We start from the raw sequence: 17,786 nt of genomic DNA on the forward strand, positions 1-17,786 counted from the left end.
GCTATGTGGTCAGTCCAATTACTATCAAAAAGCACAATGTCATCTAAATACGCCCAACAATTTGGCACATTAGTGAGCAGAGAGTTCATTAGCCTCTGAAATGTGGCAGGGACATTACGCAAGCCGAACGGTAACACTTGATACTCGAAGACACCATCGGGTGTTATGAACGCAGTTAGTTGCTTGGCACTTTCGGAGTGCGTGATCTGATATTATCCTCTCGAGAGATCGAATTTCGAGACGTACATAGTGTTTCCGATCTCGTCGATGCAGTCTTCCAGGAGGGGCAGCAGATAGGCATCCTTAATGGTCACCTTGTTGAGCTGACGATAGTCGGTGCATAATCGCCAGGAGCCGTCTGGTTTGGGAACCAAAAGGCAGGGCTAGCACCAAGAGCCTTGGCTTGGCCGGATGAGGCCGTGCTGGAGCAGGAAGTCGACTTCGTTCCGCATGATAGCCTTATTTTCCGGACTCATCCGATCGGGTTGAAGGCAAATGGTGGTGTAGTCCGTCAACTTGACATCATGGTAGATGGCATCAGTCTGGGTCGAGACCTCCCAGAACAGACTGGAGAATTCTTCAAGCAACGACTGCACCTCTTCACATTGGGCCATCTGCAAATGGGACAGTCACTCCTCCACAGCATTCACAGAACTAGAATTATTGAGAATGAGATTAGCTGGGTCCCCAGAACAATCATCCCCTCCCTCATTGGAAAAGGAAACATTGGTTAGTGCGACGGGCCTGGGGCCCTGGAACTTCTGCAGCCGGGTCAAGTGTATGAGCATCACCTGGTTACGCTTGTCAAAGTGCCTCACTTTGTACGTGAGGTCCCAAGCCTTTTCTGTCACACTATAGGGGCCTTCGTACTTGTGGGACATAGTGTTCCCTAGTCGAGGCTTTAATACCTGGACAGGGTCACCAGGCTGAAATATCCGCAACTTAGCCTTAGCATCGTATCGTTCTTTCATATTTTCTTGGGCCTTCCCAAGATACTTTAGTGCAGCCGCCTTGCAGTCCTGGAGTCTCTGGTGGTGTTGCGCAAAGAAAACTGAACCTTTGGTCAACGTTACGTTTCCTAACAAATTCTCCTGTAATATTTGCAAGCGTTTGAGGCCTGGTCGACGACCGGGCCGCGGGGACGCTAAGCCCCGGAAGCACCTCAAGGTAAGGTCCACGAACTTTATGGCCAAAGACTAACTCAAAAGGAGAACAACCCAGTGAACTTTGTAACCCCTCTCTAGCCGCAAACAAAACGTAAGGCAAGATCTCATCCCAGAAGCTGTGGGAACTCTCGCACGATGTCTTCAAAATCTGCTTCAGAGTTAGATGGAACCGCTCAATTACCCCCTGACTCTGTGGATGGTATGGGCTGGAAACCTTATGAGTTATTCCATGGTCGTTACTGAATTGTTCAAAAATATCAGACTTATAATTAGTACCATTGTCAGTTTGCATGACCCGAGGCAGTCCAAAAGTAGAACAAAAATGCAACATACGAGCAACAAGTCTTTGCTCGGATGTTCCTTACAGCAAAAGCCTCAGGGTAATGGGTCGTGATACATATCATCATGAATAGGTAAATATTACCAGACTTAGTTCTAGGTATTGGACCAACACAGTCCATTACTACATGAGAAAATGGTTCCTCCGGCACGACAATAGGCCTTAGAGGAGCTTTAGGTGGTGCCTAGTTTGGTTTCCCAAGAAGCTGACAAGCAATACATGAATTACAAAATTTTACCACATCGCTTTTCAGCTTGGGCCCCCAAAAAATTTTGAAAATTTTGTGATAAGTAATATTAATATCTTGATGTTCTCCCCATAGGATCATCATGAACAGCTGTCAAAACTCTCGCTATAGTAGGTTGGCACCTGATGGACTACCTCCCACTCATTTGACAAGGGTGGTCTCCATTTTCTCATCAAAATCTGATCATTGTAGTAGTACCCAGTTGCTGCATCTACAATCTCCTCCTTAGAGAGGGCTACTTCGTGACATTCTTCAAGATTGGGGTCAGCTTTCTGCAAATCACTCAAGGAGGCATCCAGGCCTTTGTCAAATGCCATTGGCCGAGGCTCAACAGTGTTCTCCTCCACCGCCTCACTACTCTCGGTAGGAGGCGATGGCAGGCTCTCCACAGTGTCCTCGGCCACGTCATTGAGTTGGGCCATGAATGTGTCCACAAGGTCCACTTGGCTTTCACCACTCGGAAAGTTCTTCGTGTCCTCAGGATTTACCACCTTGGCAACCACAGGGCTGCCCTTACATTAAGTCCCATAGACCTGGTCACCGCGCATGCAGGGTACACAACATTATCCTCTGCGGCGGGTAGATCCAGGGAAAACCTTAGGGGTAGGCAACATAATAGGTAGTCTGGAGTCCCCTACCTTATCCCCTGCTAAATCATTACCCAATATTACATCAACATTAGGGAAAGGTAGGTACAAAGTGACTCCGACTGTACAAACATCCTTGTGGTAATCAGATTCAAGGGTAACCTTACGGAGGGGTACTGCTCGAGTATCACTAGTGACACCCTCGACCATTACTACCTCTCCAGTGTCGAGAGTGTTAGCACCTTGTAATGCACTCTCTAAAATTAAAGTCTGGATGGCACCGGTGTTTCAGAAGATCACCACGTCCTTCCAGGAAGAACCCTCAGACAAAAGTAGTAACTTTTCGATAAGAATGGGGTAAGTAGGTCCAACCACTGTGGGTTGGAGGTCTTACTCCCTAATCCCTTCAGAAGGCCTCAAGCCTTGTGTCACAACAAGAGCATTGGGTCTTTTTTCCGGGTACAGTTGCCAACAACGGCTAGTAGGGTGGTTTGCACGTTTACAGTGACCACAGACACGTCAGGGAGAAGAGACATTACTAACAGGATTGCCCTATGGTTCACCCTTAGGTGCCGTGGGGCTAGACAATTTAACAGGGTTAGTTATGTCTGAAACAGAAGGCACATTAGTTATAGGGTTAGAATGGGCTGGTATGGACTGGCTGTGGGTATAAGTTATGTTACTCTGTGGGCTATAATTATTTTTATTGGGTCTTTTGCCCGCCAACTGGTAGTTTTCTGCCATCTTGGCCAAATCCATAATATTAGAATCTACCTCTACCCTTCCCCTAAGGTACCGTGCTACATGCTCTGGCATATTATCTATAAAATTCTCCATTAAAACTTAATTTTTAAGTGCCTCGTATGTTTCGGCTTTAGCCTAGCGAATCCATTTTTCAAACAATCTGATTTGGTCATTAGCAAATTCAGTGAGAGTTTGGTTGTGAGTAGGCCTAAGGTTGCGATAAGCGTGGCGGTGAGCTTCAGGTGTAATTTCACATGCACTCAAAATCCGTTCCCTGAATTTACTATATTCATAACACTCGTCGTCAGGCATTTTTATAAAAATATCTTGGGCCTTACCCCTATGTCTTCCCTGGAGGATTTTCACCCACTCTTCCTTTGGCCAGTTCATGGACATGGCCAATCTCTGAACATGGTTGAAAAACCTTTCAGGGTCAGATTCTGAAAATTCAGGCAAGTTATGCTTTTTATCACAATGCCTTCGGTTTGAATCCCCGGCAGGTGGTATTCCAGTGGTATTCGCTCTAATTTTAGCCACCTAGGTTTTGAGTCTTTGCTCCTCTAGTCTTATTTTTGCTAATTCTAGAGCTACCTCTCTGTCCCTATGAGCTGCACTTTCAGCTTGGCTAGGCTGGCATAAAGGTGTATCACTTGGCAATAATCCTTGATCTATGCAATGTTGTAATATTTCATTCACCAAAGTCCACTTTTTATCCATGTTATTTAACTCGAGGCCAAATTCCTTGCCTAACAATACTAAATTAGATTTGGTAAGCTTCTTGGTCACTACCACTGAAGGGTCATTTGCCAGTTCCTGCATTTTAGCCTCCATCACTAATTAATTTAGCTCCTAGCTAAAGAAAAAATTAAAAAATAAAAATTGGAAAAAAAAAATTGCATGGCCCCTAACACAAGGCCACACTTACCTCAATCGTGAAGGGATCCAGCAGGGTGTCCAGTCAGTGCAAGATGTATCCTTTGCTAGATGAGATGGGCCCTAGGCTACCACACAACCGTTCTGCGGAAAACATGAATTTTTAGTTTTGGCACTCAAAAATCTAATTATTTTAAATTAAAAGGTTTCTCCCAGTCAGGCCAACCACTTGTTATATATTAAATTGGTTCTTGTTATGAATTTAGTTGCTGCTATGGGGAGTATCAAGTATTAAAGGGAAGGTCAACAGTTAGAATCAAGATGTATCAGAGTTAGTGGCACAAATAGGCCCAGCCCCCAAGGAACATAGGTTCCTGTTTATGATTTAACGTTTTAGAACAGATCTGTCGTCAGGGATACAATCATCTATGCCACTACAATGGGAGTAATTGATACACCACAAAAACTAACTTATTTATTAAACCCTCTTAACAACCCCCATATACATTAAATAACAATAACTACTTCACCACACTATCTTACTTTAAAAGCCTTGGTCCACATAGGCAGGATACAAGGTTTTACAATTAGGACAAGCTAGGGTAAAGTCTACTAGTGAAGAACTTGAAAGCTTGAGGCAGCTTGGGGTAGTGAGTACCACGTGGGACCCTATCACAACACAACACTTAGGGATGCCCAAAACACTGGCTTATACTACACAATATCTATATAAATCTCCTACACCTAGCTAGTAGCACGGTTACACAGAAAGGTACTTATCTTTGTAAGTTACAGGAACTTAAGGTAAGGGAAAGGGAGAAGGAAGAGGAGAATCGAGGCAGAGCCCCCACAGGAAGTTGTTTTCACCACACAGCCAGAACAGAGAAGAACGTGAGCCTGGAGTCTGAGCTCTCTCCAGCTAAATCGCTGCCGGCCGAAACTCAGCTAATCGTACAGCAGGCCTCAGTCCAAGTTTACTCAGACCTACTTTACTAATACCTTCTAATCATTTGTAAACATAGTTGATACCTATCTTAATAATTAATAATCAACAACAAGCTCAGTCTTTTAATGCTATGTGAGAAACAAGATTCGTCTTACTTCTGGCAAGGAAGAAAGGACAACCGCGCATCAGCAAGCGCATCAAATAATGTAAAGCAAATTATTTAGAGTTCAATTTGACCTCTGGTTTCCTACTAAGAACCCAGGGTTGTAACATATACCAAGACACCCACCATCAGAGCCTACTGGGGTCTGGCAGGTTCACCACTACACCCCCAACAGTGAGTGCTGGGGTCTACCAGGTAAACCAAGACGCCCACCAACAGTGCCTGCTGGGGTCTACCAGGTAAACCAACACACCCACCAACAGTGAGTGCCTGGGTCTACCAGGTAAACCAAGACGCCCACCAACAGTGCCTGCTGGGGTCTACCAGGTAAACTAAGACACCCACCAACAGTGCTTGGTGGGGTCCACCAGGTACACCAAGACACCCACTAACAGTTTATGCTGGGGTCTACCAGGTACACCAAGACACCTACCAACAGTGAGTGCTGGGGTCTACCAGGTTCACCAAAACTCCCACCAACAGTGAGTGCTGGGGTCTACCAGGTAAACCAAGACACCCACCAACAGTGCCTGCTGGGGTCTACCAGGTACACCAAACATCCACCAATAGTGGCTGCTGGGATCTACCAGGTACAACAAGACACCCTCTAACAGAGCCTGCTGGGGTGTACCAGGTACACAAAGACACCCACCTACAGTGCCTGCTGGGGTCTACCAGGTACACCAACACACCCACCAACAGTATGACACTACTGAAATTTTGTTAGAGGAAGGCAGAAACAGAGTAGAAAATATAAGAGAGAAAAACAGTCAGATGGAACCACTATAGGATTACAGAGGGGAAGGGAGATACTCTCATGACTGGAATACAAATTATCAAGAAGCACACAGGCACTACACCTCACAACACCCGTCCTACTACCAAAACTGGACGAACCAATTTTAAAACTACACACCCTGGACCTGGGTTGATTGGGGGAAACTACCAAAGCCCACCAGAAGTGACAAGCAATGTGGGAAATCATTCATATTTGCAAACATACAAGGCTTGAAATCAAAATCAAGAAATAAAGTTAAGTTCATAAATGGCTTCCTAATAGAATCGAACTCAATATATGGTCCATTTACAGAAACCCACACAAAAACACAAAAAACCACATGGATAGTGAAATCTGGATTCCAAATTATAATCTATATAGATATGACAGAGTAATTAGGTCAAGTAGAGGCGTAGGTCTGTATATTAAAGAGGAGCTAGCATGCACAGAGCTCCTGAACTCGTCCAATGAGGTGGTAGAGGTACTTGGAATCAAGATAGAAAATAATAATCTTATTATTATTTTAATATACAAACCGCCAGATGCAACAGTTGAGGAATTCACTGAGCAGATCCACAAAATAGAAAATATCCTTGATAACCTAGCAAACCCAGTGCAGATATTATCTTCCTTAGAGACTTCAATCTACCTAGTTTAAAATGGAGAATAATAAACAATAACATTATAGCAGGAAATCAACTTGGAAATAACCAACCACAGGTCAGAGAACTACTGGGATTTTGTGACAAATTTTCGCTCAGTCAGCAGATTACAGAACCAATTAGGAACGAAAACACGCTGGACCTGATATTCACGAACAATGATGGGGTAATCAGAGACATTACTGTCTCAGACACTACGTACTCGAACCACAAGCTCATTGAAGGGCAAACTAACATTAATACCGGTAGTAGTCCCCAATAGAAACAGCAAGCGATAAGAATTTATTGAATTCAATAAATTCAATTTTAATAATAAAAGGATGGACTGGGAGAAAATAAACAGGGAACTTACAAACATTCAATGGAAAAATATTCTAAGAAATAATAATCCTACACAAGGAATAGAAAAACTGACTTTTGAAGCATATGAAGTCTGTCTGAAACATGTTCCTTTGAGGAAAGCCAGAAAGAGGTCAAATGTAGAAAGAGAACGCAGGCGACATTACAAAAGAAGGAAGAAATTAACGGAAATGCTTAAGCAGACACGACTCTCCATACAAAGAAGAAATAATTTAAACAGGGAGATTGAAGAAATCGAACAGAGACTGAAGGATTCCTATCAGACTGAAGAAATGCAACTAGAACAGAAAGCAATTCAAGAAATAAAGAAAAACTCAAAATATTTCTTCACATATGCTAAATCAAAAGCCAAAACCCCTTCCAGTATTGGACCTATTCGTATTAGTGAAGGTTCATACACTGAGGATGACAAAGAAATTAGTGAAATCCTAAAAAAGCAGAATGAGGACATGTTTCGAACCCCGATACACAGCATGAAAGTGGAAGATTCGTACAGTTTCTTTATGAGTGATATCCAAACACCTGTAAATATAATTGATATCAACACGACCGTAGCAGATTTTGTAAGAGAAATTAAAAATATGCCCATGCACTTAGCCCCGGGTCCAGACTCATGGAATTTAATATTTATAAAGAAATGCAAAGTGCCAGTAGCACAGGCACTCAGTAAAGCGTGAAGGAAGAGCTTGGATATGGGGAAGATACCAGATGCGCTAAAAGCAGCAGACATAGCCCCTCTACACAAGGAAGGTAGCAAAGCATTGGCAAAGAATTATAGACCAGTTGCACTAATGTCTCACATAATAAAAGTATTTGAGAGAGTGATCAGGAGTTGGGTCACTAGATTCGTGGAAACCAATGACCTCCACAATCCAGGCTAACATGGATTTAGAGCAGGAAGATCATGCCTCTCACAGCTACTTGACCATTATGATAAAATCACTGAGGCATTAGAAGAAAAACAGAATGCAGATGTTGTATACATAGACATGGCAAAGGTATTCAAAAAATGTAACCATGGAGTGATTGCACACAAAATGAGATCAATAGGTATAACTGGTAAAGTTATACTTTACATGTTTACCTATACTTATACGCTGGATACTCAATTTCCTGTCGAACAGACCACAAAGAGTAACAGTCAATCAAGTAAAATCGAGTCCGAGCGCAGTTAAAAGCTCTGTTCCTATAGATACAGGCCTTGCATCACTGCTGTTCCTTATTCTCATATCTGCTATAGACAAAAATACAAGTCACAGCTTCGTGTTATCCTTTGCAGATGATACAAAAATCAGCATGAAAATTACCTCAGCTGAAGACATTGAAAAACTACAAACAGACATTAACAAAGTTTTCTATTGAGCAGCAGAAAATAACATGATGTTTAACGGTTATAAATTCCAGGTACTCAGATACGACAAAAATGAGGATCTGAAACATAATACAGGGTACAAAACACAATCGAATCTGCCCATAGTAGGAAAACAGCATGCCAAGGATTTCGGAATAATGATGTCCGACGACCTAACGTTTAGGGAGCAAAACCAAGCAAGTATTGCGTCAGCCAGAAAAATGATAGGATGGATTACGAGAACCTTCAAGTCCAGAGATCCCATCAAAATGGTTGTACTCTTCAAATCACTTGTGTTGTCCCGTCTTGAGTACTGCTCAGTACTCACGTACCCTTTCAGAGCAGGAGAGATTGCTGAAATAGAGGGAATATTGAGAACATATACGGCACACATAGACGAGATAAAGCACCTAAATTATTGGGATCGTCTCAAAGCTCTCCAAATGTACTCACTAGAAAGGAGACGAGAGAGATACCAAATAATATACACATAGAAAATACTGGAGGGACAGGTCCCAAATCTGAACAGTAAAATAAAAACGTACTGGAGTGAACGATATAGAAGAAAATGCAAAATAGAACCAGTGAAGAGCAGAGGTGCCATAGCCACAATCAGAAAACACTGTATAAACATCAGAGGTCCGTGGTTGATCAACGTCCTATCAGCGAGCATCAGAAATATTGCCAGAACAACCGTGGACATCTTCAGGAGAAAACTAAATTGTTTTCTTCAAGGACTGCAGGACCAACCAGGCTGTGATGGGCCTGCGGGCCGCTCCAAACAACAGCCTGGTGAACCAATACTCTCACAAGTCAAGCCTGGCCTCGGACCGGGCTTGGGGAGTAGAAGAACTACCAGAACACCATCAAGCAGGTAAAAGTGAGTAGTGGGGTCTACGAGGTACTACATAGACACCCACCAACAGTTAGTTCTGGGGTCTACCAGGTACACCAAGATACCCACCAACAGTGAGTGCTGGGGGGTCTACCAGGAACACCAAGACACCTACTAACAGTGCCTGCTGGGGTCTACCAGGTACACCAAGACACCTACTAACGGTGCCTGCTGGGGTCTACAAAGTGCACCAAAACACCAACCATCAGTGAGTGCTGGGGTTTAACAGGTACACCAAGACAAGACACCCACCAACAGTGAGTACTGGGGTCTACCAGGTACATCAAGACACCCAATAACAATGCCTGCTGAGGTCGACCAGGTACACCACACACCCACCAACAGTGATTGCTGGGGTCTACCAGGTACACCAAAACACCCACAAACAATGCATGCTGGGGTCTACCAGCTACACCAAGACTCCCACCAACAGTGAGTGCTGGGGTCTACCAGGTATACCAAGATACACACCAACAGAGCCTGCTGGGGTTTACCAGGTACACCAAGTTAACAACCAACAGTGAGTGGCCGGTCTATCAGGTAAACCAAGACACCCACCAACAGTGTCTACTCGGGGTCTACCAGGTACATCAAGACACCTATCAACAGTGTTTGCCTGGGTCTACCAGGTACACCAGACATCCACCAACAGTGATAGATGGGGTCTACCAGGTACACGAAGGAACCCACCTACAGAGAGTGTACAGAGAGTGCTGGGGTTTACCAGGTACACCAAGACACCCACAAACAGTGCCTGCTGGGGTCTACCAGGTACACTAAGACTGCCACCAACATTGAGTGTTATTGTCTACCAGGCTCTCTAAGACACCCACTAACAGTGCCTGCTTTGGGCTATCTGGTACACCAAGACACCCGCCATCAGTGAGTGCTGGAGTCTACCAGGTAAACCAAGACACCTATGAACAGTGCTTGTTGGGGTCTACCAGGTACGCCAAGACACCTTCCAACAGTGCCTGCTTGGGTCTGCCAAGTACGCCAAAATACCCACCAACAGTGAGTACTGGGGTCTACCAGGTACACAAAGACACCGACAATAAGTGAGTGCTGGGATCTACCAGTTACACAAAGACACCCACCAACACCGAGTATATGGGTCTACCAGGTACATCAAGACACCAACCATCAGTGAGTGTTACGAACCCGACTCCATCGTCGGAGCATGGAGCAGCGACATCAACGCCATCTGTGAGTCGGCTCCCTAAACCCCCACAAAATGGACGACGCCATCTGGTGGTGGCAGTATGATACCTGCAAGAGACTAGATTCCTGCCTTGGTCATCCCGAAGAGTCGCTGTAGCTGACCTCTGGTGAGGTGGCGTCTAGAAATCAACGCCATCTATCGTGATAGAAGTTGTATGTCAATGTCAGAGTCCGTAAGTGGTATTTCCTAGTGTCCAAAGTACTGGCCAGTTTACTGATGACGTGTCAGTATCCATAGAGGCGACGTAGGGCTGCAGTGGTACGAAGACAGTCAGTCGACCCAGGGCAGCCTATTTTCTCTCTATTCCATTCTGCTTTACATGAGCAGTGAGCCGCCGCCGAAGAGGAACTGAATAGTATCTACTGTCTGCCTGTAAAGTGGCAGTGACAGAATTCGGCATATCCCGGGACTGGCTAGAGGAAGAGACGACCGACAGTGAGGTGCTACGGAGGAGAGTAACTAGCTAGTTGCAAGAAGCTCCTGCCAGGGGTTCGCTACCCTTGTATTTGTTCGTGTAGAGGCCCAGCAGCGCGAGGCTGATATTCTTTGCCAGCACCAGGGTGGAGAGTGATTGTGGGCGTTCACAAGGAGCACCTAGTGAGACTGTAGATAGGCTGGCGCATGACTAGGGTAGACTAGTTGGTGTTTCCCAGTACTGGTTGAGGACGGTACTTTGTTAAGGAAACCCGGAAGTTGACAAAGCTGCATTACTGCACTGTTGGTGTTTCCCAGTACTGGTTGATGATGGTACTGTGTATTGAGGAAACCCGGAAGTTGACTAGGCTGCATTGCATGAGCATCGAGGAGCGCTTAGTGTCCTATGAGAGCGACACCTGTGTATATATCAGTGTAGTAATACTTCGTTTATGATTCTATTTAAGGTGATGGGAAAGTGATAATATGTGAATATATTGGTAATTGATGAAGTGTCTTATTCCTTTCAATTCCCCCCTTGTGTTTTACTTGCATTACCAAGCCTACTCCTTGAAAGCCACTACCGACTTGGGGTAGGATACTAGTACTTTGGTTTTTCCAGCAAAGAACCCGGTTGCGACCCATAGTGGCCGTAACAGAGTGCCGGGGTCCTACCAGGTACACCAAGACACCCACCAACAGTGAATGCTTGGGACAACCAGGTACACCAAGACACCTACTAACAGTGCCTGCTGGTGTCTACCAGATACACCAAGACACCTCCAGCTGAGAGTGCTGGGGTCTTCCAGGTACACCAAGACTCCCAACAACAATGAATGCTGGGGACTACCTGGTACTCCAAGTCAACTACCAAAAGTGAGTGGGGGTTTCTAACAGGTAAACCAAGACACCCACCAACAGTGTCTGCTTGGGGTCTACTAGTTACATAAAGACACCCACTAGAAGTGAGTGTTGGGATCTACCAGATGCACGAAGACAACAACCATCAATGAGTGCGTGGGTCTACATGGTACACCAGGACACCCACGAACATTGCCTGCTGGGGTCTACCAGGTACACCAAGACACCCACTAACAGTGCCTGCTGGGAGCTACCAGGTGTACCTAGAGACCCACCAACAGTGAGTGTTGGGGTCTATCAGGTCCACAAAGACACCCGCCAACAGTGTCTGCCTGAGTCTACCAGGAATCCAGACACTCACAAACAGTGAATGCTAGGTGCTACAAGGTATACCAAGACACCCACCAACAGAGCCTGCTTGGGTGTGCCAGGTATACCACTACCCCCACCAACAGTGAGTACTGAGGTCTACCCAGGAACAGCAAGACACCAACCATCAGTGAGTGCTGGGGTCTCCCAGGTACGCAGAACACCCACCAACAGTGAGTTCTGGGGTCTACCAGGTGCACCAAAACACCAACAATAAGTAAGTGCTGGGGTCTACCAGGTACACCAAGCCTCCCACCAACAGTGAATGCTTCGGTCTACCAGGTACACCAAGACAGACACCTACCAAGAGTGTCTGCTGGGGTCAAGCAGGTACAGCAAGATTCCCACCAACAGTGAGTGCTGGGATCTCCCTGATACATCAAATCACTTACCAACAGTGAGTAGTGGGATCTACCAGGAAAACCGAGACAACTACAAACAGTGTCTGCTAGGTTGTCTAATTGGTACATCAAGACGCCCAACGACACCATCCATCAGTGAGTGCTGGGGTATACCAGGTACACCAAGACATCCACCAGCAGTGAGTGTTGGGGTCTACAAGGAATACCAAGACACCCATTAACAGAGCCTGCTCCGGTCTACCAGGTACACCAAGACACCCATCAACAGGGCCTGCTGGGGTCTACCAGGTACACCAAGACACCCATCAATAGGGCCTGCTGGGGTCTACCAGATAGACAAAGACACCTACCAACAGTGAGTGCTGGGGTCTACCAGATATACCAAGACACGCACCAACAGAGTCTGCTGGGGTCTACCAGGTACGTGAAGATACCTACTAACAGTGCCTGCTGGGGTCTACCACGTTCACCAAGAAACCTCCAACTTTGAGTGGTGGGGTTTACCAGGTACACCAAGACTTTCACCTATAGCGAGTGCTGGGGTCTTACACGTTGTTACGGACACAATAGGACGCAACCGGGTTCTTTTCTGGTGGTACGAAAGTTTTGGTATCCGCCCCCAAGTTAGTAGTGGCTTTCAAGGGGTGAGCTCAGTAATGCAAGTAAAACAAAAGGGGGAGGTACATTAAATTCAACAGTTCATCACTTTATCCATATATAATTATTTTCCCATCACCATATATATATATATAACTCTTAAAGGGAAGTATTACTACACTATATGTACACCAAAGACTCTCTCAGAAGACACTAAACACTCGGCAAAGCTCAATCGATGCAGTCTTGTACCGTGTTTCCTCATCCGTGGTACTACTCTCAATAGGTACCGGGAAACAACAATGAGTCTACCCTGGCCACGGACCAACCAAGCCACAATTCCACTAAGTGCCTCTTCGTGAAAGCCCACAACCACAGTCCAGCCTGGTGATGGCAGGTACCAATCAGCCTCACGCTGCTGGGCCACTTCACTTGCAGATACTATGGTAGCGGGCCCTAGGCAGGAGCTTCGTGCAACTCGCTGGTTACTCTCCTCTTCGGCACCTCAGTCAGTCGTCTCTTCTATTAGCCAGCCCCAGGTACGGCGAATCCCGTCACTGCCACTTCACAGGCAGACAGTAGAACACTTTACAATTCTCTTCCGACGGCGGCTCACTGCTTCCTTAAAGCAGACTGGTGTAGAGACCTTGGCTGCCCTGGGTAGACTGCCTGTTCTTGTATCACAGCAGCCCTACGTCGACTCTGTGAATACAGACACGTCATCAGTACACTGGGACACTTCATGGGACCACTAGGAAACATCACTTACTGGCTTAGACACAAACATCCAACTCCGCTTATGACAGATGGCGCTGCTTTTCTAAACACCACCTCACTAGAGGTCAGCACCAGCTACCTCACGAGCCAACTGAAACAGGAATGTAGCGGGTCTTGCTGGTATATTCCCGTCATCACTAGATGGAGTTGTCCATGTTGTGGGGGGTTTCGGGAGCGGACTTACAGATGGCGTTGACGTCACTGCTCCGTGCTCTGACGATGGACTTGGGTTTGTAACACAGGTACACTAAGACAACCCACCAACAGTTAGTGTTAGGTTTTACAAGGTACACAAAGACACCCACCAACAGTGCCTGCTGGGGACTACCAGGTACACCAAGACACCCACAAACAGTGCCTGCTGGGGTCTACCAGGTACACCAATACTCCCACCAACAGTGAGAGCTTTGGTCTACCTGGTACACCAAGTCACCTACCAACAGTGAGTGGTGGACTCAAGCAGGAAGACCAAGACTCCCACCAACGGTGAGTGCTGGGGTCTACCAGGAACACCAAGACACCCGGCAACAGCATCTGCTGGGGTCTACCAGATACACTAAGACACCCCATCTACAGTGAGTTCTAGGGTCTACATAGTACACCAAGCCACCTTCCAACAGTGCCTGCTGGGGGTGTAACAGGTACACCAAGACATCAACCAAACGAGCCTGCTTTGGTCTACAAGGTACACCAAGACACCTACCAACAGTGAGTGCTGGGGTCTACCAGGTACACCAAGACACCTACTAACAGTGCTTGCTGGGGTCTACCACGTACACCAAGAAACCTCCAACTATGAGTGGTGGGGTTTACCAGGTACACCAATACTCTCACCAACACTGAGTGCTGGCGTCTACCAGGTACATCAAGACACCCACTAAAAGAGAGTGTTGGGGTCTACCAGATGCACGAAGACAACAACCATCAATGAATGCTGGGGACTATTAGGCAAACCAAGACAACCCCCAACACTGAGTGCTGGGGTCTACCAGGTACACCATGACACCCACTAACAGTGTCTGCTGGGGTCTACCAGGTGCACTAAGACTCCCACCATAAGTGAGTGCTGGGGTCTACCAGGTAAACCAAGACATCCACTAACAGAGCTTGCTGGGGTCTTCCAGGTACACCAAGACACCAACCAACAGTATCTGCTGGGGTCTTCCAGGTACACCAAGACACCCACCAACAGTGTCTGCTGGGGTCTTCCAGGTACACCAAGACACCCACCAACAGTGAGTGCTGAGGTCTACCAGGTTCACCAAGACACCCACCAACAGTGTCTGCTGGGGTCTTCCAGGTACACCAAGACACCCACCAACAGTGAGTGCTGAGGTCTACCAGGTACACCAAGACACCCACCAACAGTGTCTGCTGGGGTCTTCCAGGTACACCAAGACACCCACCAACAGTGAGTGCTGAGGTCTACCAGGTACACCAAGACACCCACCAACAGTGTCTGCTGGGGTCTTCCAGGTACACCAAAACACCCACCAACAGTGTCTGCTGGGGTCTTCCAGGTACACCAAGACACCCACCAACAGTGAGTGCTGAGGTCTACCAGGTTCACCAAGACACCCATCAACAGTGTCTGCTGGGGTCTACCAGGAACACCAAGACGCCCACGAACAGTGAGTGCTGGGATCTACCAGGTTGACCATGACACCGACCAACAGTGCCTACTGGGGGCTACCAGGTACATCTAGACACCCACCAACAGAGAGTGCTGGAGTCTACCAGGTACAATAAGACTCTCGCCAACAGTGTCTGCCTGGGTCTACCAGGTACACCAGACACCCACCAACAGTGATTGCTGGGATCTACCAGGTACACTAAGAAAACAACCAACATAGCCTGCTTGGGTCTACCAGGTTCACCAAGACACCCACAAACAGAGCCTGCTTGGGTCTACTACGTACACCAAGATAACCACCAACGGTGCCTGCTAGGGTCTACCAGATAAACCGAGACAACCACCAACAGTGTCTGCTGGGGTCTACCAGGTTAGTACGTGTACTACCATGTGCGTAATAGCGTACTAACATACTAACTTTAGAATAACTTCAGGGAAAGGAAAGGTACGTCAGTACTCAACATTGAACTATGACCCGAGAATTCCCTCCCCCCTCTGCCCCTGGAGTTATGTGGGAAATATACCAGAATTTAATTATCATTGTATGCTAGTCATAGCATTTACTAATCCTACTAATATGTAGAATTAACATAATTTAATATTTTCCTATCTGCGCGTCATTTACCAAATTCTTCCCACATAGAGGGACCGTATTTCGTCATATAATACCCAGCAGAGATATAAATATTGCCAACATGCCAGAGAATTGAATAATATTCTTGCCCTCTGTCAGTATTATTTACAAGAATTAATACCTGACAATATACTAACTAGTGATCTAATAACAACGAATTATCAACTAAAGGATCACTATATAACAGTTTATCTCTTATCTTAAACTAACATGGAGGAAGCAGAAAATTCTCTCCATTTCTCTTTTAATAAGAACTGTTCATATTAATTATTATTTGACAAGAATTTAAATAATATATAACTCCCTATAATTGAAACCCAATTCTCATTAATATATTTGGTAGAGCAATTACCAGGAAAAGAATTTTCCGTTTCTACTGAAATATGTTTGCCAGTGCGCGGCTAGACGGGTTGAGGGAGGTGGAGGGAAGCTTGGCCTCGAAACACCGAAATGGCCACAAGTACAGAGAGAGAGAGGTGACGTTTTCACAAGCTACGCGATCGGCCATCGCTATTAATCGGCCCCGGAGTGCATAATTACTCCATCAGCGATCCAAGAATTGCATCAGTGGACAACAATTACGTTAAGTGGTCTAGTTTTATTATTCTGAGCTCTCAACATGTAAACTTTACCCTTAGTTCGTCGTTACACCATGCTCCCTCCTCTGAGCACAAGTATGTTCCCAGTGAACCTAATTTACCCCTTCTATTAACCCATAGTGACATAATCTACTGTGTGTAATTTTTTTTACACCATATTGGGTTTCCAGCGTGTGTCGAAGTAACCTGAGGTGAGACAATTTTTCCACGCCACACTAGCGGGTTACATGTTCCAGCAGGTTCTAGATGACGCCGTCGCCCAACCACGCTGCCGTTCACTGTTACAGCTAAGCAGCTGAGCTTTCGTTAATTTACCAATTAACTTTTCATAAATTGTTGAGATTTAATAATATTTCGAATTTATATTTCTTTTACTGAGCTAGGAATTTAATAATACTTCTTATAGCCTCATGAATCTGTAGATAGGAACAATTTTCTTGTCTAATATTTATTACTACATGAACTTGTCATTAACCAAATTATTAAATACTTATACAAATTATATTTCTTAGTAAATCTTACTAATTCCTCTCGAGGAAGAACTAGACTCAATTAAGTGTACTAGGAATAATTCACCTTCTAGTATTAACCCCCAATTGTGAAGATTAGGAATGTTCAACTCTTGAATAATAATTATTCTTACAGTTCATTAATGTCCAACAAATAATTCTGGATGATTACATTATCCACAAGCACTGGTATCTCAGTCCATTTTTTTGCATTAGTTATCTGTTTCCCTTTCAGCAAAAATAGGGTGGTCCTTCGAGTAATTCGATTCAATCAATTAAATATCATTATATTAAGAGTTAGCTTTCCTTCACGACACCAGCAATGCAATGATTATGATGCTTTGAAGCACGCCGTAATAAAGGGTTATGGCATATCTGCCGAAGGAATGATGAGGGCATTCCGAGGGATCAGAGTGCGTTAGGATGACGTACAAAGTCATGTTGCAGAGACTAGAGTCTAGTCTCTGGCGTTACTGTGAGTTAAGCAAGACTGTTGACCCAAAAGTGGGACAGTTCTACGAGCTCATGATCAGAGAACAGTTCCTGGAGGCAGTTGAACCCGCTCTCAGAGCTAAATTCAAAGAAAACGTGATAGTCTCTAATGAGACCATGGCTGAACAAGTCGATCTGTAGGCAGAGGCGCACAAACCTAAGCAGGTAAGTTCATCAGAGAACAAATGTCTCGCTCAAGCCTCAG

Source organism: Procambarus clarkii, chromosome 55, assembly GCF_040958095.1.
Source record: "Procambarus clarkii isolate CNS0578487 chromosome 55, FALCON_Pclarkii_2.0, whole genome shotgun sequence".
Taxonomy (NCBI): domain Eukaryota; kingdom Metazoa; phylum Arthropoda; class Malacostraca; order Decapoda; family Cambaridae; genus Procambarus; species Procambarus clarkii.